At 41.8% G+C, this 23,542-nt stretch overlaps 23 non-coding genes across 23 annotated transcripts; 7 read left to right on the top strand and 16 right to left on the bottom strand.

Annotated features, from left to right (window-relative positions):
* Nucleotides 1–1,372: 1,372 nt before the first annotated feature.
* Nucleotides 1,373–1,444, bottom strand: trnaw-cca (transfer RNA tryptophan (anticodon CCA)). The gene has a single exon. It is a non-coding gene; the product is annotated as a tRNA-Trp (tRNA).
* Nucleotides 1,445–1,610: 166 nt separating this feature from the next.
* On the top strand, nt 1,611–1,683 carry trnak-uuu (transfer RNA lysine (anticodon UUU)). Its single transcript has one exon. It is a non-coding gene; the product is annotated as a tRNA-Lys (tRNA).
* A 1,159-nt stretch (nt 1,684–2,842) lies between these two features.
* On the bottom strand, nt 2,843–2,914 carry trnaw-cca (transfer RNA tryptophan (anticodon CCA)). Its single transcript has one exon. It is a non-coding gene; the product is annotated as a tRNA-Trp (tRNA).
* A 1,401-nt stretch (nt 2,915–4,315) lies between these two features.
* Nucleotides 4,316–4,387, bottom strand: trnaw-cca (transfer RNA tryptophan (anticodon CCA)). The gene has a single exon. It is a non-coding gene; the product is annotated as a tRNA-Trp (tRNA).
* Nucleotides 4,388–5,788: 1,401 nt separating this feature from the next.
* trnaw-cca (transfer RNA tryptophan (anticodon CCA)) lies at nt 5,789–5,860 on the bottom strand. The gene has a single exon. It is a non-coding gene; the product is annotated as a tRNA-Trp (tRNA).
* Nucleotides 5,861–6,026: 166 nt separating this feature from the next.
* On the top strand, nt 6,027–6,099 carry trnak-uuu (transfer RNA lysine (anticodon UUU)). The gene has a single exon. It is a non-coding gene; the product is annotated as a tRNA-Lys (tRNA).
* Nucleotides 6,100–7,258: 1,159 nt separating this feature from the next.
* Nucleotides 7,259–7,330, bottom strand: trnaw-cca (transfer RNA tryptophan (anticodon CCA)). The gene has a single exon. It is a non-coding gene; the product is annotated as a tRNA-Trp (tRNA).
* A 1,401-nt stretch (nt 7,331–8,731) lies between these two features.
* On the bottom strand, nt 8,732–8,803 carry trnaw-cca (transfer RNA tryptophan (anticodon CCA)). Its single transcript has one exon. It is a non-coding gene; the product is annotated as a tRNA-Trp (tRNA).
* A 166-nt stretch (nt 8,804–8,969) lies between these two features.
* On the top strand, nt 8,970–9,042 carry trnak-uuu (transfer RNA lysine (anticodon UUU)). The gene has a single exon. It is a non-coding gene; the product is annotated as a tRNA-Lys (tRNA).
* A 1,160-nt stretch (nt 9,043–10,202) lies between these two features.
* On the bottom strand, nt 10,203–10,274 carry trnaw-cca (transfer RNA tryptophan (anticodon CCA)). Its single transcript has one exon. It is a non-coding gene; the product is annotated as a tRNA-Trp (tRNA).
* Nucleotides 10,275–11,675: 1,401 nt separating this feature from the next.
* trnaw-cca (transfer RNA tryptophan (anticodon CCA)) lies at nt 11,676–11,747 on the bottom strand. The gene has a single exon. It is a non-coding gene; the product is annotated as a tRNA-Trp (tRNA).
* Nucleotides 11,748–11,913: 166 nt separating this feature from the next.
* trnak-uuu (transfer RNA lysine (anticodon UUU)) lies at nt 11,914–11,986 on the top strand. The gene has a single exon. It is a non-coding gene; the product is annotated as a tRNA-Lys (tRNA).
* Nucleotides 11,987–13,145: 1,159 nt separating this feature from the next.
* Nucleotides 13,146–13,217, bottom strand: trnaw-cca (transfer RNA tryptophan (anticodon CCA)). The gene has a single exon. It is a non-coding gene; the product is annotated as a tRNA-Trp (tRNA).
* A 1,401-nt stretch (nt 13,218–14,618) lies between these two features.
* On the bottom strand, nt 14,619–14,690 carry trnaw-cca (transfer RNA tryptophan (anticodon CCA)). The gene has a single exon. It is a non-coding gene; the product is annotated as a tRNA-Trp (tRNA).
* Nucleotides 14,691–14,856: 166 nt separating this feature from the next.
* Nucleotides 14,857–14,929, top strand: trnak-uuu (transfer RNA lysine (anticodon UUU)). Its single transcript has one exon. It is a non-coding gene; the product is annotated as a tRNA-Lys (tRNA).
* A 1,160-nt stretch (nt 14,930–16,089) lies between these two features.
* On the bottom strand, nt 16,090–16,161 carry trnaw-cca (transfer RNA tryptophan (anticodon CCA)). Its single transcript has one exon. It is a non-coding gene; the product is annotated as a tRNA-Trp (tRNA).
* A 1,399-nt stretch (nt 16,162–17,560) lies between these two features.
* trnaw-cca (transfer RNA tryptophan (anticodon CCA)) lies at nt 17,561–17,632 on the bottom strand. Its single transcript has one exon. It is a non-coding gene; the product is annotated as a tRNA-Trp (tRNA).
* Nucleotides 17,633–19,032: 1,400 nt separating this feature from the next.
* Nucleotides 19,033–19,104, bottom strand: trnaw-cca (transfer RNA tryptophan (anticodon CCA)). The gene has a single exon. It is a non-coding gene; the product is annotated as a tRNA-Trp (tRNA).
* Nucleotides 19,105–19,270: 166 nt separating this feature from the next.
* On the top strand, nt 19,271–19,343 carry trnak-uuu (transfer RNA lysine (anticodon UUU)). The gene has a single exon. It is a non-coding gene; the product is annotated as a tRNA-Lys (tRNA).
* Nucleotides 19,344–20,503: 1,160 nt separating this feature from the next.
* trnaw-cca (transfer RNA tryptophan (anticodon CCA)) lies at nt 20,504–20,575 on the bottom strand. Its single transcript has one exon. It is a non-coding gene; the product is annotated as a tRNA-Trp (tRNA).
* A 1,400-nt stretch (nt 20,576–21,975) lies between these two features.
* trnaw-cca (transfer RNA tryptophan (anticodon CCA)) lies at nt 21,976–22,047 on the bottom strand. Its single transcript has one exon. It is a non-coding gene; the product is annotated as a tRNA-Trp (tRNA).
* A 166-nt stretch (nt 22,048–22,213) lies between these two features.
* Nucleotides 22,214–22,286, top strand: trnak-uuu (transfer RNA lysine (anticodon UUU)). Its single transcript has one exon. It is a non-coding gene; the product is annotated as a tRNA-Lys (tRNA).
* Nucleotides 22,287–23,445: 1,159 nt separating this feature from the next.
* On the bottom strand, nt 23,446–23,517 carry trnaw-cca (transfer RNA tryptophan (anticodon CCA)). The gene has a single exon. It is a non-coding gene; the product is annotated as a tRNA-Trp (tRNA).
* Between the last annotated feature and the right edge of the window lie 25 nt (nt 23,518–23,542).

Raw genomic sequence — 23,542 nt, 5'->3', positions numbered from 1 at the left:
CTAGTTCAGATTTCGTTGACTGTATCATTTGGAATGGAGGCCTGGATCTCTTGGGAAATGTATCATCTGACAATGCCCCCTCGTCAGCACGTGCCTCTGCCCGACAGGTTAGGTGTATGAAAATACGTAAATGCAGACCCCGAATAGCTCAGTCGGTAGAGCATCAGACTTTTAATTTGAGGGTCCAGGGTTCAAGTCCCTGTTCGGGCGCTGCTTTAATCTTCTCCTTCCTTCAGTAGGTAGTCTTTCCATACTTGCATTTGGTCAGATTTAAAAATGGCTTTACTACGAAAGCATACCATGCGATTATCTGAGGACAGCGCCCCGCTTACAAAAGCATACAAACATTTTCCAATCATATAGAGTCACGAAAGTCAGAAATAGCAATCAAATTAATCACTTACCTTTGAAGATTTTCATCTGGTTGCAGTCACAAGAGTCTCAGCTACACAATAAATGTTTGTTTTGTTCAATAAAGTCCCTCTTTATATCCCAAAAACTCAGTTTTGTTGGCACGTTGTGTTCAGTAATCCACTGGCTCAAAGGCGGTCAAAACACGCAGACGAATACGTCCGAACAGTACCGGTAAAGTTTGTTGAAACATGTCAAACGATTTTTATAATTAATCTTCAGGTTGGCAATTGTCTAAATACTCGATAATATTTCAACCGGACAATAGCGTATTCAATAGAAAGGAAAAACAACGACGGGCGCGCACTTGGTCATGTGCGCAAACCTGCACTGCATGCTTCCTCAGTCCACTGACAGTAGGTCTCATTCTTCTTCATTTTTCAGAAAACAATCCTGAAACAATGTCTAAAGACTGTTGACATCTAGTGGAAGCCATAGGAACTGCAATATGGGTCCTAAACCATTAGAAACTCAATAGGCATTCAATTGAAAACTTCCCACATCAAAAAAAATCCCACTTCCCGGATGGATTTTCCTCAGATTTTTCACCTGCCATATCAGTTCTGTTATACTCACAGACATCATTTGAACGGTTTTGGAAACTTTAAAGTGTGTTCTATCCAAATCTACCAATTATATGCATATCCTAGATTCTGGGCCTGAGTAACAGGCAGTTTACTTTGGGCAAGCTTCTCATCCAGACGTCGAAATACTTCCCCTAAGCCATAAGAAGTTAAAATCCGTGTTCGAAAACTGATTTAAGCCTGTCAATCAATCACACAGCATCATCTGATCTGGGAATTTGCAGTGTGACAGGCTTTTATGAGAGACAATTGTCATCTAAAGCAGAATTGGTTTGGTTGTTTTCGTTCGAGATTTGTACTGTAAGCCACATTGGTACTTGTGTTGATTCATTGACTTCCCTGTTTAAAGAAGGTAGAGATTGCACAAACGAAAACACTGACCACGACGTGATTTGAACACGCAACCTTCTGATCTGGAGTCAGACGCGCTACCGTTGCGCCACGATGTCTAGACAAAATGCATCTTTGGAGGGGATGCCTAGTTCAGATTTCGTTGACTGTATCATTTGGAATGGAGGCCTGGATCTCTTGGGAAATGTATCATCTGACAATGCCCCCTCGTCAGCACGTGCCTCTGCCCGACAGGTTAGGTGTATGAAAATACGTAAATGCAGAGCCCGAATAGCTCAGTCGGTAGAGCATCAGACTTTTAATTTGAGGGTCCAGGGTTCAAGTCCCTGTTCGGGCGCTGCTTTAATGTTCTCCTTCCTTCAGTAGGTAGTCTTTCCATACTTGCATTTGGTCAGATTTAAAAATGGCTTTACTGCGAAAGCATACCATGCGATTATCTGAGGACAGCGCCCCACTTACAGAAGCATACAAACATTTTCCAATCATATAGAGTCACGAAAGTCAGAAATAGCAATCAAATTAATCACTTACCTTTGAAGATTTTCATCTGGTTGCAGTCACAAGAGTCTCAGCTACACAATAAATGTTTGTTTTGTTCAATAAAGTCCCTCTTTATATCCCAAAAACTCAGTTTTGTTGGCTCGTTGTGTTCAGTAATCCACTGGCTCAAAGGCAGTCAAAACACGCAGACGAATACGTCCGAACAGTACCGGTAAAGTTTGTTGAAACATGTCAAACGATTTTTATAATTAATCTTCAGGTTGGCAATTGTCTAAATACTCGATAATATTTCAACCGGACAATAGCGTATTCAATAGAAAGGAAAAACAACGACGGGCGCGCACTTGGTCATGTGCGCAAACCAGCACTGCATGCTTCCTCAGTCCACTGACAGAAGGTCTCATTCTTCTTCATTTTTCAGAAAACAATCCTGAAACAATGTCTAAAGACTGTTGACATCTAGTGGAAGCCATAGGAACTGCAATCTGGGTCCTAACCCATTAGAAACTCAATAGGCATTCAATTGAAAACTTCCCACATCAAAAAAATCCCACTTCCCGGATGGATTTTCCTCAGATTTTCACCTGCCATATCAGTTCTGTTATACTCACAGACATCATTTGAACGGTTTTGGAAACTTTAAAGTGTGTTCTATCCAAATCTACCATTTATATGCATATCCTAGGTTCTGGGCCTGAGTGACAGGCAGTTTACTTTGGGCACGCTTCTCATCCAGATGTCGAATCACTTCCCCTAAGCCATAAGAAGTTAAAATCCGTGTTCGAAGACTGATTTAAGCCTGTCAATCAATCACACAGCATCATCTGATCTGGGAATTTGCAGTGTGACAGGCTTTTATGAGAGACAATTGTCATCTAAAGCAGCATTGGCTTGGTTGTTTTCGTTCGAGATTTGTACTGTAAGCCACATTGGTACTTGTGCTGATTCATTGACTTCGCTGTTTAAAGAAGGTAGAGATGCACACATAAAAACACTGACCACGACGTGATTTGAACACGCAACCTTCTGATCTGGAGTCAGACGCGCTACCGTTGAGCCACGCGGTCTAGACAAAATGCATCTTTGGAGGGGATGCCTAGTTCAGATTTCGTTGACTGTATCATTTGGAATGGAGGCCTGGTTCTCTGGGGAAATGTACCATCTGACAATGCCCCCTCGTCAGCACGTGCCTCTCCCCTAGAGGTTAGGTGTATTAAAATAAGCAAAGGCAGACCCCGAATAGCTCAGTCGGTAGAGCATCAGACTTTAAATATTAGGGTCCAGGGTTCAAGTCCCTGTTCGGGCGCTGCTTTAATGTTCACCTTCCTTCAGTAGGTAGTCTTTCCATACTTGCATTTGGTCAGATTTAAAAATGCCTTTACTGAGAAAGCATACCATGCGATTATCTTTGGACAGCGCCCCGCTTACAAAGGCATACAAACATTTTCCAATCATATAGAGTCACGAAAGTCAGAAATAGCGATCAAATTAATCACTTACCTTTGAAGATTTTCATCTGGTTGCAGTCACAAGAGTCTCAGCTACACAATAAATGTTTGTTTTGTTCAATAAAGTCCCTCTTTATATCCCAAAAACTCAGTTTTGTTGGCACGTTGTGTTCAGTAATCCACTGGCTCAAAGGCGGTCAAAACACGCAGACGAATACGTCCGAACAGTACCGGTAAAGTTTGTTGAAACATGTCAAACGATTTTTATAATTAATCTTCAGGTTGGCAATTGTCTAAATACTCGATAATATTTCAACCGGACAATAGCGTATTCAATAGAAAGGAAAAACAACGACGGGCGCGCACTTGGTCATGTGCGCAAACCTGCACTGCATGCTTCCTCAGTCCACTGACAGTAGGTCTCATTCTTCTTCATTTTTCAGAAAACAATCCTGAAACAATGTCTAAAGACTGTTGACATCTAGTGGAAGCCATAGGAACTGCAATATGGGTCCTAACCCATTAGAAACTCAATAGGCATTCAATTGAAAACTTCCCACATCAAAAAAAATCCCACTTCCCGGATGGATTTTCCTCAGATTTTTCACCTGCCATATCAGTTCTGTTATACTCACAGACATCATTTGAACGGTTTTGGAAACTTTAAAGTGTGTTCTATCCAAATCTACCAATTATATGCATATCCTAGATTCTGGGCCTGAGTAACAGGCAGTTTACTTTGGGCAAGCTTCTCATCCAGACGTCGAAATACTTCCCCTAAGCCATAAGAAGTTAAAATCCGTGTTCGAAAACTGATTTAAGCCTGTCAATCAATCACACAGCATCATCTGATCTGGGAATTTGCAGTGTGACAGGCTTTTATGAGAGACAATTGTCATCTAAAGCAGAATTGGTTTGGTTGTTTTCGTTCGAGATTTGTACTGTAAGCCACATTGGTACTTGTGTTGATTCATTGACTTCGCTGTTTAAAGAAGGTAGAGATTGCACAAACGAAAACACTGACCACGACGTGATTTGAACACGCAACCTTCTGATCTGGAGTCAGACGCGCTACCGTTGCGCCACGATGTCTAGACAAAATGCATCTTTGGAGGGGATGCCTAGTTCAGATTTCGTTGACTGTATCATTTGGAATGGAGGCCTGGATCTCTTGGGAAATGTATCATCTGACAATGCCCCCTCGTCAGCACGTGCCTCTGCCCGACAGGTTAGGTGTATGAAAATACGTAAATGCAGACCCCGAATAGCTCAGTCGGTAGAGCATCAGACTTTTAATTTGAGGGTCCAGGGTTCAAGTCCCTGTTCGGGCGCTGCTTTAATCTTCTCCTTCCTTCAGTAGGTAGTCTTTCCATACTTGCATTTGGTCAGATTTAAAAATGGCTTTACTACGAAAGCATACCATGCGATTATCTGAGGACAGCGCCCCGCTTACAAAAGCATACAAACATTTTCCAATCATATAGAGTCACGAAAGTCAGAAATAGCAATCAAATTAATCACTTACCTTTGAAGATTTTCATCTGGTTGCAGTCACAAGAGTCTCAGCTACACAATAAATGTTTGTTTTGTTCAATAAAGTCCCTCTTTATATCCCAAAAACTCAGTTTTGTTGGCACGTTGTGTTCAGTAATCCACTGGCTCAAAGGCGGTCAAAACACGCAGACGAATACGTCCGAACAGTACCGGTAAAGTTTGTTGAAACATGTCAAACGATTTTTATAATTAATCTTCAGGTTGGCAATTGTCTAAATACTCGATAATATTTCAACCGGACAATAGCGTATTCAATAGAAAGGAAAAACAACGACGGGCGCGCACTTGGTCATGTGCGCAAACCTGCACTGCATGCTTCCTCAGTCCACTGACAGTAGGTCTCATTCTTCTTCATTTTTCAGAAAACAATCCTGAAACAATGTCTAAAGACTGTTGACATCTAGTGGAAGCCATAGGAACTGCAATATGGGTCCTAAACCATTAGAAACTCAATAGGCATTCAATTGAAAACTTCCCACATCAAAAAAAATCCCACTTCCCGGATGGATTTTCCTCAGATTTTTCACCTGCCATATCAGTTCTGTTATACTCACAGACATCATTTGAACGGTTTTGGAAACTTTAAAGTGTGTTCTATCCAAATCTACCAATTATATGCATATCCTAGATTCTGGGCCTGAGTAACAGGCAGTTTACTTTGGGCAAGCTTCTCATCCAGACGTCGAAATACTTCCCCTAAGCCATAAGAAGTTAAAATCCGTGTTCGAAAACTGATTTAAGCCTGTCAATCAATCACACAGCATCATCTGATCTGGGAATTTGCAGTGTGACAGGCTTTTATGAGAGACAATTGTCATCTAAAGCAGAATTGGTTTGGTTGTTTTCGTTCGAGATTTGTACTGTAAGCCACATTGGTACTTGTGTTGATTCATTGACTTCCCTGTTTAAAGAAGGTAGAGATTGCACAAACGAAAACACTGACCACGACGTGATTTGAACACGCAACCTTCTGATCTGGAGTCAGACGCGCTACCGTTGCGCCACGATGTCTAGACAAAATGCATCTTTGGAGGGGATGCCTAGTTCAGATTTCGTTGACTGTATCATTTGGAATGGAGGCCTGGATCTCTTGGGAAATGTATCATCTGACAATGCCCCCTCGTCAGCACGTGCCTCTGCCCGACAGGTTAGGTGTATGAAAATACGTAAATGCAGAGCCCGAATAGCTCAGTCGGTAGAGCATCAGACTTTTAATTTGAGGGTCCAGGGTTCAAGTCCCTGTTCGGGCGCTGCTTTAATGTTCTCCTTCCTTCAGTAGGTAGTCTTTCCATACTTGCATTTGGTCAGATTTAAAAATGGCTTTACTGCGAAAGCATACCATGCGATTATCTGAGGACAGCGCCCCACTTACAGAAGCATACAAACATTTTCCAATCATATAGAGTCACGAAAGTCAGAAATAGCAATCAAATTAATCACTTACCTTTGAAGATTTTCATCTGGTTGCAGTCACAAGAGTCTCAGCTACACAATAAATGTTTGTTTTGTTCAATAAAGTCCCTCTTTATATCCCAAAAACTCAGTTTTGTTGGCTCGTTGTGTTCAGTAATCCACTGGCTCAAAGGCAGTCAAAACACGCAGACGAATACGTCCGAACAGTACCGGTAAAGTTTGTTGAAACATGTCAAACGATTTTTATAATTAATCTTCAGGTTGGCAATTGTCTAAATACTCGATAATATTTCAACCGGACAATAGCGTATTCAATAGAAAGGAAAAACAACGACGGGCGCGCACTTGGTCATGTGCGCAAACCAGCACTGCATGCTTCCTCAGTCCACTGACAGAAGGTCTCATTCTTCTTCATTTTTCAGAAAACAATCCTGAAACAATGTCTAAAGACTGTTGACATCTAGTGGAAGCCATAGGAACTGCAATCTGGGTCCTAACCCATTAGAAACTCAATAGGCATTCAATTGAAAACTTCCCACATCAAAAAAATCCCACTTCCCGGATGGATTTTCCTCAGATTTTCACCTGCCATATCAGTTCTGTTATACTCACAGACATCATTTGAACGGTTTTGGAAACTTTAAAGTGTGTTCTATCCAAATCTACCATTTATATGCATATCCTAGGTTCTGGGCCTGAGTGACAGGCAGTTTACTTTGGGCACGCTTCTCATCCAGATGTCGAATCACTTCCCCTAAGCCATAAGAAGTTAAAATCCGTGTTCGAAGACTGATTTAAGCCTGTCAATCAATCACACAGCATCATCTGATCTGGGAATTTGCAGTGTGACAGGCTTTTATGAGAGACAATTGTCATCTAAAGCAGCATTGGCTTGGTTGTTTTCGTTCGAGATTTGTACTGTAAGCCACATTGGTACTTGTGCTGATTCATTGACTTCGCTGTTTAAAGAAGGTAGAGATGCACACATAAAAACACTGACCACGACGTGATTTGAACACGCAACCTTCTGATCTGGAGTCAGACGCGCTACCGTTGAGCCACGCGGTCTAGACAAAATGCATCTTTGGAGGGGATGCCTAGTTCAGATTTCGTTGACTGTATCATTTGGAATGGAGGCCTGGTTCTCTGGGGAAATGTACCATCTGACAATGCCCCCTCGTCAGCACGTGCCTCTCCCCTAGAGGTTAGGTGTATTAAAATAAGCAAAGGCAGACCCCGAATAGCTCAGTCGGTAGAGCATCAGACTTTAAATATTAGGGTCCAGGGTTCAAGTCCCTGTTCGGGCGCTGCTTTAATGTTCACCTTCCTTCAGTAGGTAGTCTTTCCATACTTGCATTTGGTCAGATTTAAAAATGCCTTTACTGAGAAAGCATACCATGCGATTATCTTTGGACAGCGCCCCGCTTACAAAGGCATACAAACATTTTCCAATCATATAGAGTCACGAAAGTCAGAAATAGCGATCAAATTAATCACTTACCTTTGAAGATTTTCATCTGGTTGCAGTCACAAGAGTCTCAGCTACACAATAAATGTTTGTTTTGTTCAATAAAGTCCCTCTTTATATCCCAAAAACTCAGTTTTGTTGGCACGTTGTGTTCAGTAATCCACTGGCTCAAAGGCGGTCAAAACACGCAGACGAATACGTCCGAACAGTACCGGTAAAGTTTGTTGAAACATGTCAAACGATTTTTATAATTAATCTTCAGGTTGGCAATTGTCTAAATACTCGATAATATTTCAACCGGACAATAGCGTATTCAATAGAAAGGAAAAACAACGACGGGCGCGCACTTGGTCATGTGCGCAAACCTGCACTGCATGCTTCCTCAGTCCACTGACAGTAGGTCTCATTCTTCTTCATTTTTCAGAAAACAATCCTGAAACAATGTCTAAAGACTGTTGACATCTAGTGGAAGCCATAGGAACTGCAATATGGGTCCTAACCCATTAGAAACTCAATAGGCATTCAATTGAAAACTTCCCACATAAAAAAAAATCCCACTTCCCGGATGGATTTTCCTCAGATTTTTCACCTGCCATATCAGTTCTGTTATACTCACAGACATCATTTGAACGGTTTTGGAAACTTTAAAGTGTGTTCTATCCAAATCTACCAATTATATGCATATCCTAGATTCTGGGCCTGAGTAACAGGCAGTTTACTTTGGGCAAGCTTCTCATCCAGACGTCGAAATACTTCCCCTAAGCCATAAGAAGTTAAAATCCGTGTTCGAAAACTGATTTAAGCCTGTCAATCAATCACACAGCATCATCTGATCTGGGAATTTGCAGTGTGACAGGCTTTTATGAGAGACAATTGTCATCTAAAGCAGAATTGGTTTGGTTGTTTTCGTTCGAGATTTGTACTGTAAGCCACATTGGTACTTGTGTTGATTCATTGACTTCGCTGTTTAAAGAAGGTAGAGATTGCACAAACGAAAACACTGACCACGACGTGATTTGAACACGCAACCTTCTGATCTGGAGTCAGACGCGCTACCGTTGCACCACGATGTCTAGACAAAATGCATCTTTGGAGGGGATGCCTAGTTCAGATTTCGTTGACTGTATCATTTGGAATGGAGGCCTGGATCTCTTGGGAAATGTATCATCTGACAATGCCCCCTCGTCAGCACGTGCCTCTGCCCGACAGGTTAGGTGTATGAAAATACGTAAATGCAGAGCCCAAATAGCTCAGTCGGTAGAGCATCAGACTTTTAATTTGAGGGTCCAGGGTTCAAGTCCCTGTTCGGGCGCTGCTTTAATGTTCTCCTTCCTTCAGTAGGTAGTCTTTCCATACTTGCATTTGGTCAGATTAAAAAATGGCTTTACTGCGAAAGCATACCATGCGATTATCTGAGGACAGCGCCCCACTTACAGAAGCATACAAACATTTTCCAATCATATAGAGTCACGAAAGTCAGAAATAGCAATCAAATTAATCACTTACCTTTGAAGATTTTCATCTGGTTGCAGTCACAAGAGTCTCAGCTACACAATAAATGTTTGTTTTGTTCAATAAAGTCCCTCTTTATATCCCAAAAACTCAGTTTTGTTGGCTCGTTGTGTTCAGTAATCCACTGGCTCAAAGGCAGTCAAAACACGCAGACGAATACGTCCGAACAGTACCGGTAAAGTTTGTTGAAACATGTCAAACGATTTTTATAATTAATCTTCAGGTTGGCAATTGTCTAAATACTCGATAATATTTCAACCGGACAATAGCGTATTCAATAGAAAGGAAAAACAACGACGGGCGCGCACTTGGTCATGTGCGCAAACCAGCACTGCATGCTTCCTCAGTCCACTGACAGAAGGTCTCATTCTTCTTCATTTTTCAGAAAACAATCCTGAAACAATGTCTAAAGACTGTTGACATCTAGTGGAAGCCATAGGAACTGCAATCTGGGTCCTAACCCATTAGAAACTCAATAGGCATTCAATTGAAAACTTCCCACATCAAAAGAAATCCCACTTCCCGGATGGATTTTCCTCAGATTTTCACCTGCCATATCAGTTCTGTTATACTCACAGACATCATTTGAACGGTTTTGGAAACTTTAAAGTGTGTTCTATCCAAATCTACCATTTATATGCATATCCTAGGTTCTGGGCCTGAGTGACAGGCAGTTTACTTTGGGCACGCTTCTCATCCAGATGTCGAATCACTTCCCCTAAGCCATAAGAAGTTAAAATCCGTGTTCGAAGACTGATTTAAGCCTGTCAATCAATCACACAGCATCATCTGATCTGGGAATTTGCAGTGTGACAGGCTTTTATGAGAGACAATTGTCATCTAAAGCAGCATTGGCTTGGTTGTTTTCGTTCGAGATTTGTACTGTAAGCCACATTGGTACTTGTGCTGATTCATTGACTTCGCTGTTTAAAGAAGGTAGAGATGCACACATAAAAACACTGACCACGACGTGATTTGAACACGCAACCTTCTGATCTGGAGTCAGACGCGCTACCGTTGAGCCACGCGGTCTAGACAAAATGCATCTTTGGAGGGGATGCCTAGTTCAGATTTCGTTGACTGTATCATTTGGAATGGAGGCCTGGTTCTCTGGGGAAATGTACCATCTGACAATGCCCCCTCGTCAGCACGTGCCTCTCCCCTAGAGGTTAGGTGTATTAAAATAAGCAAAGGCAGACCCCGAATAGCTCAGTCGGTAGAGCATCAGACTTTAAATATTAGGGTCCAGGGTTCAAGTCCCTGTTCGGGCGCTGCTTTAATGTTCACCTTCCTTCAGTAGGTAGTCTTTCCATACTTGCATTTGGTCAGATTTAAAAATGCCTTTACTGAGAAAGCATACCATGCGATTATCTTTGGACAGCGCCCCGCTTACAAAGGCATACAAACATTTTCCAATCATATAGAGTCACGAAAGTCAGAAATAGCGATCAAATTAATCACTTACCTTTGAAGATTTTCATCTGGTTGCAGTCACAAGAGTCTCAGCTACACAATAAATGTTTGTTTTGTTCAATAAAGTCCCTCTTTATATCCCAAAAACTCAGTTTTGTTGGCACGTTGTGTTCAGTAATCCACTGGCTCAAAGGCGGTCAAAACACGCAGACGAATACGTCCGAACAGTACCGGTAAAGTTTGTTGAAACATGTCAAACGATTTTTATAATTAATCTTCAGGTTGGCAATTGTCTAAATACTCGATAATATTTCAACCGGACAATAGCGTATTCAATAGAAAGGAAAAACAACGACGGGCGCGCACTTGGTCATGTGCGCAAACCTGCACTGCATGCTTCCTCAGTCCACTGACAGTAGGTCTCATTCTTCTTCATTTTTCAGAAAACAATCCTGAAACAATGTCTAAAGACTGTTGACATCTAGTGGAAGCCATAGGAACTGCAATATGGGTCCTAACCCATTAGAAACTCAATAGGCATTCAATTGAAAACTTCCCACATAAAAAAAAATCCCACTTCCCGGATGGATTTTCCTCAGATTTTTCACCTGCCATATCAGTTCTGTTATACTCACAGACATCATTTGAACGGTTTTGGAAACTTTAAAGTGTGTTCTATCCAAATCTACCAATTATATGCATATCCTAGATTCTGGGCCTGAGTAACAGGCAGTTTACTTTGGGCAAGCTTCTCATCCAGACGTCGAAATACTTCCCCTAAGCCATAAGAAGTTAAAATCCGTGTTCGAAAACTGATTTAAGCCTGTCAATCAATCACACAGCATCATCTGATCTGGGAATTTGCAGTGTGACAGGCTTTTATGAGAGACAATTGTCATCTAAAGCAGAATTGGTTTGGTTGTTTTCGTTCGAGATTTGTACTGTAAGCCACATTGGTACTTGTGTTGATTCATTGACTTCGCTGTTTAAAGAAGGTAGAGATTGCACAAACGAAAACACTGACCACGACGTGATTTGAACACGCAACCTTCTGATCTGGAGTCAGACGCGCTACCGTTGCGCCACGATGTCTAGACAAAATGCATCTTTGGAGGGGATGCCTAGTTCAGATTTCGTTGACTGTATCATTTGGAATGGAGGCCTGGATCTCTTGGGAAATGTATCATCTGACAATGCCCCCTCGTCAGCACGTGCCTCTGCCCGACAGGTTAGGTGTATGAAAATACGTAAATGCAGAGCCCGAATAGCTCAGTCGGTAGAGCATCAGACTTTTAATTTGAGGGTCCAGGGTTCAAGTCCCTGTTCGGGCGCTGCTTTAATGTTCTCCTTCCTTCAGTAGGTAGTCTTTCCATACTTGCATTTGGTCAGATTAAAAAATGGCTTTACTGCGAAAGCATACCATGCGATTATCTGAGGACAGCGCCCCACTTACAGAAGCATACAAACATTTTCCAATCATATAGAGTCACGAAAGTCAGAAATAGCAATCAAATTAATCACTTACCTTTGAAGATTTTCATCTGGTTGCAGTCACAAGAGTCTCAGCTACACAATAAATGTTTGTTTTGTTCAATAAAGTCCCTCTTTATATCCCAAAAACTCAGTTTTGTTGGCTCGTTGTGTTCAGTAATCCACTGGCTCAAAGGCAGTCAAAACACGCAGACGAATACGTCCGAACAGTACCGGTAAAGTTTGTTGAAACATGTCAAACGATTTTTATAATTAATCTTCAGGTTGGCAATTGTCTAAATACTCGATAATATTTCAACCGGACAATAGCGTATTCAATAGAAAGGAAAAACAACGACGGGCGCGCACTTGGTCATGTGCGCAAACCAGCACTGCATGCTTCCTCAGTCCACTGACAGAAGGTCTCATTCTTCTTCATTTTTCAGAAAACAATCCTGAAACAATGTCTAAAGACTGTTGACATCTAGTGGAAGCCATAGGAACTGCAATCTGGGTCCTAACCCATTAGAAACTCAATAGGCATTCAATTGAAAACTTCCCACATCAAAAAAATCCCACTTCCCGGATGGATTTTCCTCAGATTTTCACCTGCCATATCAGTTCTGTTATACTCACAGACATCATTTGAACGGTTTTGGAAACTTTAAAGTGTGTTCTATCCAAATCTACCATTTATATGCATATCCTAGGTTCTGGGCCTGAGTGACAGGCAGTTTACTTTGGGCACGCTTCTCATCCAGATGTCGAATCACTTCCCCTAAGCCATAAGAAGTTAAAATCCGTGTTCGAAGACTGATTTAAGCCTGTCAATCAATCACACAGCATCATCTGATCTGGGAATTTGCAGTGTGACAGGCTTTTATGAGAGACAATTGTCATCTAAAGCAGCATTGGCTTGGTTGTTTTCGTTCGAGATTTGTACTGTAAGCCACATTGGTACTTGTGCTGATTCATTGACTTCGCTGTTTAAAGAAGGTAGAGATGCACACATAAAAACACTGACCACGACGTGATTTGAACACGCAACCTTCTGATCTGGAGTCAGACGCGCTACCGTTGAGCCACGCGGTCTAGACAAAATGCATCTTTGGAGGGGATGCCTAGTTCAGATTTCGTTGACTGTATCATTTGGAATGGAGGCCTGGTTCTCTGGGGAAATGTACCATCTGACAATGCCCCCTCGTCAGCACGTGCCTCTCCCCTAGAGGTTAGGTGTATTAAAATAAGCAAAGGCAGACCCCGAATAGCTCAGTCGGTAGAGCATCAGACTTTAAATATTAGGGTCCAGGGTTCAAGTCCCTGTTCGGGCGCTGCTTTAATGTTCACCTTCCTTCAGTAGGTAGTCTTTCCATACTTGCATTTGGTCAGATTTAAAAATGCCTTTACTGAGAAAGCATACCATGCGATTATCTTTGGACAGCGCCCCGCTTACAAAGGCATACAAACATTTTCCAATCATATAGAGTCACGAAAGTCAGAAATAGCGATCAAATTAATCACTTACCTTTGAAGATTTTCATCTGGTTGCAGTCACAAGAGTCTCAGCTACACAATAAATGTTTGTTTTGTTCAATAAAGTCCCTCTTTATATCCCAAAAACTCAGTTTTGTTGGCACGTTGTGTTCAGTAATCCACTGGCTCAAAGGCGGTCAAAACACGCAGACGAATACGTCCGAACAGTACCGGTAAAGTTTGTTGAAACATGTCAAACGATTTTTATAATTAATCTTCAGGTTGGCAATTGTCTAAATACTCGATAATATTTCAACCGGACAATAGCGTATTCAATAGAAAGGAAAAACAACGACGGGCGCGCACTTGGTCATGTGCGCAAACCTGCACTGCATGCTTCCTCAGTCCACTGACAGTAGGTCTCATTCTTCTTCATTTTTCAGAAAACAATCCTGAAACAATGTCTAAAGACTGTTGACATCTAGTGGAAGCCATAGGAACTGCAATATGGGTCCTAACCCATTAGAAACTCAATAGGCATTCAATTGAAAACTTCCCACATAAAAAAAAATCCCACTTCCCGGATGGATTTTCCTCAGATTTTTCACCTGCCATATCAGTTCTGTTATACTCACAGACATCATTTGAACGGTTTTGGAAACTTTAAAGTGTGTTCTATCCAAATCTACCAATTATATGCATATCCTAGATTCTGGGCCTGAGTAACAGGCAGTTTACTTTGGGCAAGCTTCTCATCCAGACGTCGAAATACTTCCCCTAAGCCATAAGAAGTTAAAATCCGTGTTCGAAAACTGATTTAAGCCTGTCAATCAATCACACAGCATCATCTGATCTGGGAATTTGCAGTGTGACAGGCTTTTATGAGAGACAATTGTCATCTAAAGCAGAATTGGTTTGGTTGTTTTCGTTCGAGATTTGTACTGTAAGCCACATTGGTACTTGTGTTGATTCATTGACTTCGCTGTTTAAAGAAGGTAGAGATTGCACAAACGAAAACACTGACCACGACGTGATTTGAACACGCAACCTTCTGATCTGGAGTCAGACGCGCTACCGTTGCGCCACGATGTCTAGACGAAATGCATCTTTGGAGGGGATGCCTAGTTCAGATTTCGTTGACTGTATCATTTGGAATGGAGGCCTGGATCTCTTGGGAAATGTATCATCTGACAATGCCCCCTCGTCAGCACGTGCCTCTGCCCGACAGGTTAGGTGTATGAAAATACGTAAATGCAGAGCCCGAATAGCTCAGTCGGTAGAGCATCAGACTTTTAATTTGAGGGTCCAGGGTTCAAGTCCCTGTTCGGGCGCTGCTTTAATGTTCTCCTTCCTTCAGTAGGTAGTCTTTCCATACTTGCATTTGGTCAGATTAAAAAATGGCTTTACTGCGAAAGCATACCATGCGATTATCTGAGGACAGCGCCCCACTTACAGAAGCATACAAACATTTTCCAATCATATAGAGTCACGAAAGTCAGAAATAGCAATCAAATTAATCACTTACCTTTGAAGATTTTCATCTGGTTGCAGTCACAAGAGTCTCAGCTACACAATAAATGTTTGTTTTGTTCAATAAAGTCCCTCTTTATATCCCAAAAACTCAGTTTTGTTGGCTCGTTGTGTTCAGTAATCCACTGGCTCAAAGGCAGTCAAAACACGCAGACGAATACGTCCGAACAGTACCGGTAAAGTTTGTTGAAACATGTCAAACGATTTTTATAATTAATCTTCAGGTTGGCAATTGTCTAAATACTCGATAATATTTCAACCGGACAATAGCGTATTCAATAGAAAGGAAAAACAACGACGGGCGCGCACTTGGTCATGTGCGCAAACCAGCACTGCATGCTTCCTCAGTCCACTGACAGAAGGTCTCATTCTTCTTCATTTTTCAGAAAACAATCCTGAAACAATGTCTAAAGACTGTTGACATCTAGTGGAAGCCATAGGAACTGCAATCTGGGTCCTAACCCATTAGAAACTCAATAGGCATTCAATTGAAAACTTCCCACATCAAAAGAAATCCCACTTCCCGGATGGATTTTCCTCAGATTTTCACCTGCCATATCAGTTCTGTTATACTCACAGACATCATTTGAACGGTTTTGGAAACTTTAAAGTGTGTTCTATCCAAATCTACCATTTATATGCATATCCTAGGTTCTGGGCCTGAGTGACAGGCAGTTTACTTTGGGCACGCTTCTCATCCAGATGTCGAATCACTTCCCCTAAGCCATAAGAAGTTAAAATCCGTGTTCGAAGACTGATTTAAGCCTGTCAATCAATCACACAGCATCATCTGATCTGGGAATTTGCAGTGTGACAGGCTTTTATGAGAGACAATTGTCATCTAAAGCAGCATTGGCTTGGTTGTTTTCGTTCGAGATTTGTACTGTAAGCCACATTGGTACTTGTGCTGATTCATTGACTTCGCTGTTTAAAGAAGGTAGAGATGCACACATAAAAACACTGACCACGACGTGATTTGAACACGCAACCTTCTGATCTGGAGTCAGACGCGCTACCGTTGAGCCACGCGGTCTAGACAAAATGCATCTTTGGAGGGGATGCCTAGTTCAGATTTCGTTGACTGTATCATTTGGAATGGAGGCCTGGTTCTCTGGGGAAATGTACCATCTGACAATGCCCCCTCGTCAGCACGTGCCTCTCCCCTAGAGGTTAGGTGTATTAAAATAAGCAAAGGCAGACCCCGAATAGCTCAGTCGGTAGAGCATCAGACTTTAAATATTAGGGTCCAGGGTTCAAGTCCCTGTTCGGGCGCTGCTTTAATGTTCACCTTCCTTCAGTAGGTAGTCTTTCCATACTTGCATTTGGTCAGATTTAAAAATGCCTTTACTGAGAAAGCATACCATGCGATTATCTTTGGACAGCGCCCCGCTTACAAAGGCATACAAACATTTTCCAATCATATAGAGTCACGAAAGTCAGAAATAGCGATCAAATTAATCACTTACCTTTGAAGATTTTCATCTGGTTGCAGTCACAAGAGTCTCAGCTACACAATAAATGTTTGTTTTGTTCAATAAAGTCCCTCTTTATATCCCAAAAACTCAGTTTTGTTGGCGCGTTGTGTTCAGTAATCCACTGGCTCAAAGGCGGTCAAAACACGCAGACGAATACGTCCGAACAGTACCGGTGAAGTTTGTTGAAACATGTCAAACGATTTTTATAATTAATCTTCAGGTTGGCAATTGTCTAAATACTCGATAATATTTCAACCGGACAATAGCGTATTCAATAGAAAGGAAAAACAACGACGGGCGCGCACTTGGTCATGTGCGCAAACCAGCACTGCATGCTTCCTCAGTCCACTGACAGAAGGTCTCATTCTTCTTCATTTTTCAGAAAACAATCCTGAAACAATGTCTAAAGACTGTTGACATCTAGTGGAAGCCATAGGAACTGCAATCTGGGTTCTAACCCATTAGAAACTCAATAGGCATTCAATTGAAAACTTCCCACATCAAAAAAAATCCCACTTCCCGGATGGATTTTCCTCAGATTTTCACCTGCCATATCAGTTCTGTTATACTCACAGACATCATTTGAACGGTTTTGGAAACTTTAAAGTGTGTTCTATCCAAATCTACCATTTATATGCATATCCTAGGTTCTGGGCCTGAGTGACAGGCAGTTTACTTTGGGCACGCTTCTCATCCAGATGTCGAATCACTTCCCCTAAGCCATAAGAAGTTAAAATCCGTGTTCGAAGACTGATTTAAGCCTGTCAATCAATCACACAGCATCATCTGATCTGGGAATTTGCAGTGTGACAGGCTTTTATGAGAGACAATTGTCATCTAAAGCAGCATTGGCTTGGTTGTTTTCGTTCGAGATTTGTACTGTAAGCCACATTGGTACTTGTGCTGATTCATTGACTTCGCTGTTTAAAGAAGGTAGAGATGCACACATAAAAACACTGACCACGACGTGATTTGAACACGCAACCTTCTGATCTGGAGTCAGACGCGCTACCGTTGAGCCACGCGGTCTAGACAAAATGCATCTTTGGAGGGGATGCCTAGTTCAGATTTCGTTGACTGTATCATTTGGAATGGAGGCCTGGTTCTCTGGGGAAATGTACCATCTGACAATGCCCCCTCGTCAGCACGTGCCTCTCCCCTAGAGGTTAGGTGTATTAAAATAAGCAAAGGCAGACCCCGAATAGCTCAGTCGGTAGAGCATCAGACTTTAAATATTAGGGTCCAGGGTTCAAGTCCCTGTTCGGGCGCTGCTTTAATGTTCACCTTCCTTCAGTAGGTAGTCTTTCCATACTTGCATTTGGTCAGATTTAAAAATGCCTTTACTGAGAAAGCATACCATGCGATTATCTTTGGACAGCGCCCCGCTTACAAAGGCATACAAACATTTTCCAATCATATAGAGTCACGAAAGTCAGAAATAGCGATCAAATTAATCACTTACCTTTGAAGATTTTCATCTGGTTGCAGTCACAAGAGTCTCAGCTACACAATAAATGTTTGTTTTGTTCAATAAAGTCCCTCTTTATATCCCAAAAACTCAGTTTTGTTGGCGCGTTGTGTTCAGTAATCCACTGGCTCAAAGGCGGTCAAAACACGCAGACGAATACGTCCGAACAGTACCGGTGAAGTTTGTTGAAACATGTCAAACGATTTTTATAATTAATCTTCAGGTTGGCAATTGTCTAAATACTCGATAATATTTCAACCGGACAATAGCGTATTCAATAGAAAGGAAAAACAACGACGGGCGCGCACTTGGTCATGTGCGCAAACCAGCACTGCATGCTTCCTCAGTCCACTGACAGAAGGTCTCATTCTTCTTCATTTTTCAGAAAACAATCCTGAAACAATGTCTAAAGACTGTTGACATCTAGTGGAAGCCATAGGAACTGCAATCTGGGTTCTAACCCATTAGAAACTCAATAGGCATTCAATTGAAAACTTCCCACATCAAAAAAAATCCCACTTCCCGGATGGATTTTCCTCAGATTTTCACCTGCCATATCAGTTCTGTTATACTCACAGACATCATTTGAACGGTTTTGGAAACTTTAAAGTGTGTTCTATCCAAATCTACCATTTATATGCATATCCTAGATTCTGGGCCTGAGTGACAGGCAGTTTACTTTGGGCACGCTTCTCATCCAGATGTCGAATCACTTCCTCTAAGCCATAAGAAGTTAAAATCCGTGTTCGAAGACTGATTTAAGCCTGTCAATCAATCACACAGCATCATCTGATCTGGGAATTTGCAGTGTGACAGGCTTTTATGAGAGACAATTGTCATCTAAAGCAGAATTGGTTTGGTTGTTTTCGTTCGAGATTTGTACTGTAAGCCACATTGGTACTTGTGTTGATTCATTGACTTCGCTGTTTAAAGAAGGTAGAGATTGCACAAACGAAAACACTGACCACGACGTGATTTGAACACGCAACCTTCTGATCTGGAGTCAGACGCGCTACCGTTGCGCCACGATGTCTAGACAAAATGCATCTTTGGAGGGGATGCCTAGTTCAGATTTCGTTGACTGTATCATTTGGAATGGAGGCCTGGATCTCTTGGGAAATGTATCATCTGACAATGCCCCCTCGTCAGCACGTGCCTCTGCCCGACAGGTTAGGTGTATGAAAATACGTAAATGCAGAGCCCGAATAGCTCAGTCGGTAGAGCATCAGACTTTTAATTTGAGGGTCCAGGGTTCAAGTCCCTGTTCGGGCGCTGCTTTAATGTTCTCCTTCCTTCAGTAGGTAGTCTTTCCATACTTGCATTTGGTCAGATTAAAAAATGGCTTTACTGCGAAAGCATACCATGCGATTATCTGAGGACAGCGCCCCACTTACAGAAGCATACAAACATTTTCCAATCATATAGAGTCACGAAAGTCAGAAATAGCAATCAAATTAATCACTTACCTTTGAAGATTTTCATCTGGTTGCAGTCACAAGAGTCTCAGCTACACAATAAATGTTTGTTTTGTTCAATAAAGTCCCTCTTTATATCCCAAAAACTCAGTTTTGTTGGCTCGTTGTGTTCAGTAATCCACTGGCTCAAAGGCAGTCAAAACACGCAGACGAATACGTCCGAACAGTACCGGTAAAGTTTGTTGAAACATGTCAAACGATTTTTATAATTAATCTTCAGGTTGGCAATTGTCTAAATACTCGATAATATTTCAACCGGACAATAGCGTATTCAATAGAAAGGAAAAACAACGACGGGCGCGCACTTGGTCATGTGCGCAAACCAGCACTGCATGCTTCCTCAGTCCACTGACAGAAGGTCTCATTCTTCTTCATTTTTCAGAAAACAATCCTGAAACAATGTCTAAAGACTGTTGACATCTAGTGGAAGCCATAGGAACTGCAATCTGGGTCCTAACCCATTAGAAACTCAATAGGCATTCAATTGAAAACTTCCCACATCAAAAGAAATCCCACTTCCCGGATGGATTTTCCTCAGATTTTCACCTGCCATATCAGTTCTGTTATACTCACAGACATCATTTGAACGGTTTTGGAAACTTTAAAGTGTGTTCTATCCAAATCTACCATTTATATGCATATCCTAGGTTCTGGGCCTGAGTGACAGGCAGTTTACTTTGGGCACGCTTCTCATCCAGATGTCGAATCACTTCCCCTAAGCCATAAGAAGTTAAAATCCGTGTTCGAAGACTGATTTAAGCCTGTCAATCAATCACACAGCATCATCTGATCTGGGAATTTGCAGTGTGACAGGCTTTTATGAGAGACAATTGTCATCTAAAGCAGCATTGGCTTGGTTGTTTTCGTTCGAGATTTGTACTGTAAGCCACATTGGTACTTGTGCTGATTCATTGACTTCGCTGTTTAAAGAAGGTAGAGATGCACACATAAAAACACTGACCACGACGTGATTTGAACACGCAACCTTCTGATCTGGAGTCAGACGCGCTACCGTTGAGCCACGCGGTCTAGACAAAATGCATCTTTGGAGGGGATGCCTAGTTCAGATTTCGTTGACTGTATCATTTGGAATGGAGGCCTGGTTCTCTGGGGAAATGTACCATCTGACAATGCCCCCTCGTCAGCACGTGCCTCTCCCCTAGAGGTTAGGTGTATTAAAATAAGCAAAGGCAGACCCCGAATAGCTCAGTCGGTAGAGCATCAGACTTTAAATATTAGGGTCCAGGGTTCAAGTCCCTGTTCGGGCGCTGCTTTAATGTTCACCTTCCTTCAGTAGGTAGTCTTTCCATACTTGCATTTGGTCAGATTTAAAAATGCCTTTACTGAGAAAGCATACCATGCGATTATCTTTGGACAGCGCCCCGCTTACAAAGGCATACAAACATTTTCCAATCATATAGAGTCACGAAAGTCAGAAATAGCGATCAAATTAATCACTTACCTTTGAAGATTTTCATCTGGTTGCAGTCACAAGAGTCTCAGCTACACAATAAATGTTTGTTTTGTTCAATAAAGTCCCTCTTTATATCCCAAAAACTCAGTTTTGTTGGCGCGTTGTGTTCAGTAATCCACTGGCTCAAAGGCGGTCAAAACACGCAGACGAATACGTCCGAACAGTACCGGTGAAGTTTGTTGAAACATGTCAAACGATTTTTATAATTAATCTTCAGGTTGGCAATTGTCTAAATACTCGATAATATTTCAACCGGACAATAGCGTATTCAATAGAAAGGAAAAACAACGACGGGCGCGCACTTGGTCATGTGCGCAAACCAGCACTGCATGCTTCCTCAGTCCACTGACAGAAGGTCTCATTCTTCTTCATTTTTCAGAAAACAATCCTGAAACAATGTCTAAAGACTGTTGACATCTAGTGGAAGCCATAGGAACTGCAATCTGGGTTCTAACCCATTAGAAACTCAATAGGCATTCAATTGAAAACTTCCCACATCAAAAAAAATCCCACTTCCCGGATGGATTTTCCTCAGATTTTCACCTGCCATATCAGTTCTGTTATACTCACAGACATCATTTGAACGGTTTTGGAAACTTTAAAGTGTGTTCTATCCAAATCTACCATTTATATGCATATCCTAGATTCTGGGCCTGAGTGACAGGCAGTTTACTTTGGGCACGCTTCTCATCCAGATGTCGAATCACTTCCTCTAAGCCATAAGAAGTTAAAATCCGTGTTCGAAGACTGATTTAAGCCTGTCAATCAATCACACAGCATCATCTGATCTGGGAATTTGCAGTGTGACAGGCTTTTATGAGAGACAATTGTCATCTAAAGCAGAATTGGTTTGGTTGTTTTCGTTCGAGATTTGTACTGTAAGCCACATTGGTACTTGTGTTGATTCATTGACTTCGCTGTTTAAAGAAGGTAGAGATTGCACAAACGAAAACACTGACCACGACGTGATTTGAACACGCAACCTTCTGATCTGGAGTCAGACGCGCTACCGTTGCGCCACGATGTCTAGACAAAATGCATCTTTGGAGGGGATGCCTAGTTCAGATTTCGTTGACTGTATCATTTGGAATGGAGGCCTGGATCTCTTGGGAAATGTATCATCTGACAATGCCCCCTCGTCAGCACGTGCCTCTGCCCGACAGGTTAGGTGTATGAAAATACATAAATGCAGAGCCCGAATAGCTCAGTCGGTAGAGCATCAGACTTTTAATTTGAGGGTCCAGGGTTCAAGTCCCTGTTCGGGCGCTGCTTTAATGTTCTCCTTCCTTCAGTAGGTAGTCTTTCCATACTTGCATTTGGTCAGATTAAAAAATGGCTTTACTGCGAAAGCATACCATGCGATTATCTGAGGACAGCGCCCCACTTACAGAAGCATACAAACATTTTCCAATCATATAGAGTCACGAAAGTCAGAAATAGCAATCAAATTAATCACTTACCTTTGAAGATTTTCATCTGGTTGCAGTCACAAGAGTCTCAGCTACACAATAAATGTTTGTTTTGTTCAATAAAGTCCCTCTTTATATCCCAAAAACTCAGTTTTGTTGGCTCGTTGTGTTCAGTAATCCACTGGCTCAAAGGCAGTCAAAACACGCAGACGAATACGTCCGAACAGTACCGGTAAAGTTTGTTGAAACATGTCAAACGATTTTTATAATTAATCTTCAGGTTGGCAATTGTCTAAATACTCGATAATATTTCAACCGGACAATAGCGTATTCAATAGAAAGGAAAAACAACGACGGGCGCGCACTTGGTCATGTGCGCAAACCAGCACTGCATGCTTCCTCAGTCCACTGACAGAAGGTCTCATTCTTCTTCATTTTTCAGAAAACAATCCTGAAACAATGTCTAAAGACTGTTGACATCTAGTGGAAGCCATAGGAACTGCAATCTGGGTCCTAACCCATTAGAAACTCAATAGGCATTCAATTGAAAACTTCCCACATCAAAAAAATCCCACTTCCCGGATGGATTTTCCTCAGATTTTCACCTGCCATATCAGTTCTGTTATACTCACAGACATCATTTGAACGGTTTTGGAAACTTTAAAGTGTGTTCTATCCAAATCTACCATTTATATGCATATCCTAGGTTCTGGGCCTGAGTGACAGGCAGTTTACTTTGGGCACGCTTCTCATCCAGATGTCGAATCACTTCCCCTAAGCCATAAGAAGTTAAAATCCGTGTTCGAAGACTGATTTAAGCCTGTCAATCAATCACACAGCATCATCTGATCTGGGAATTTGCAGTGTGACAGGCTTTTATGAGAGACAATTGTCATCTAAAGCAGCATTGGCTTGGTTGTTTTCGTTCGAGATTTGTACTGTAAGCCACATTGGTACTTGTGCTGATTCATTGACTTCGCTGTTTAAAGAAGGTAGAGATGCACACATAAAAACACTGACCACGACGTGATTTGAACACGCAACCTTCTGATCTGGAGTCAGACGCGCTACCGTTGAGCCACGCGGTCTAGACAAAATGCATCTTTGGAGGGG

Source organism: Salmo salar, chromosome 03 (genome assembly GCF_965601325.2).
Source record: "Salmo salar chromosome 03, fSalSal1, whole genome shotgun sequence".
Lineage (NCBI taxonomy): Eukaryota > Metazoa > Chordata > Actinopteri > Salmoniformes > Salmonidae > Salmo > Salmo salar.
This window is presented reverse-complemented; position numbering and strand designations above follow the sequence as displayed.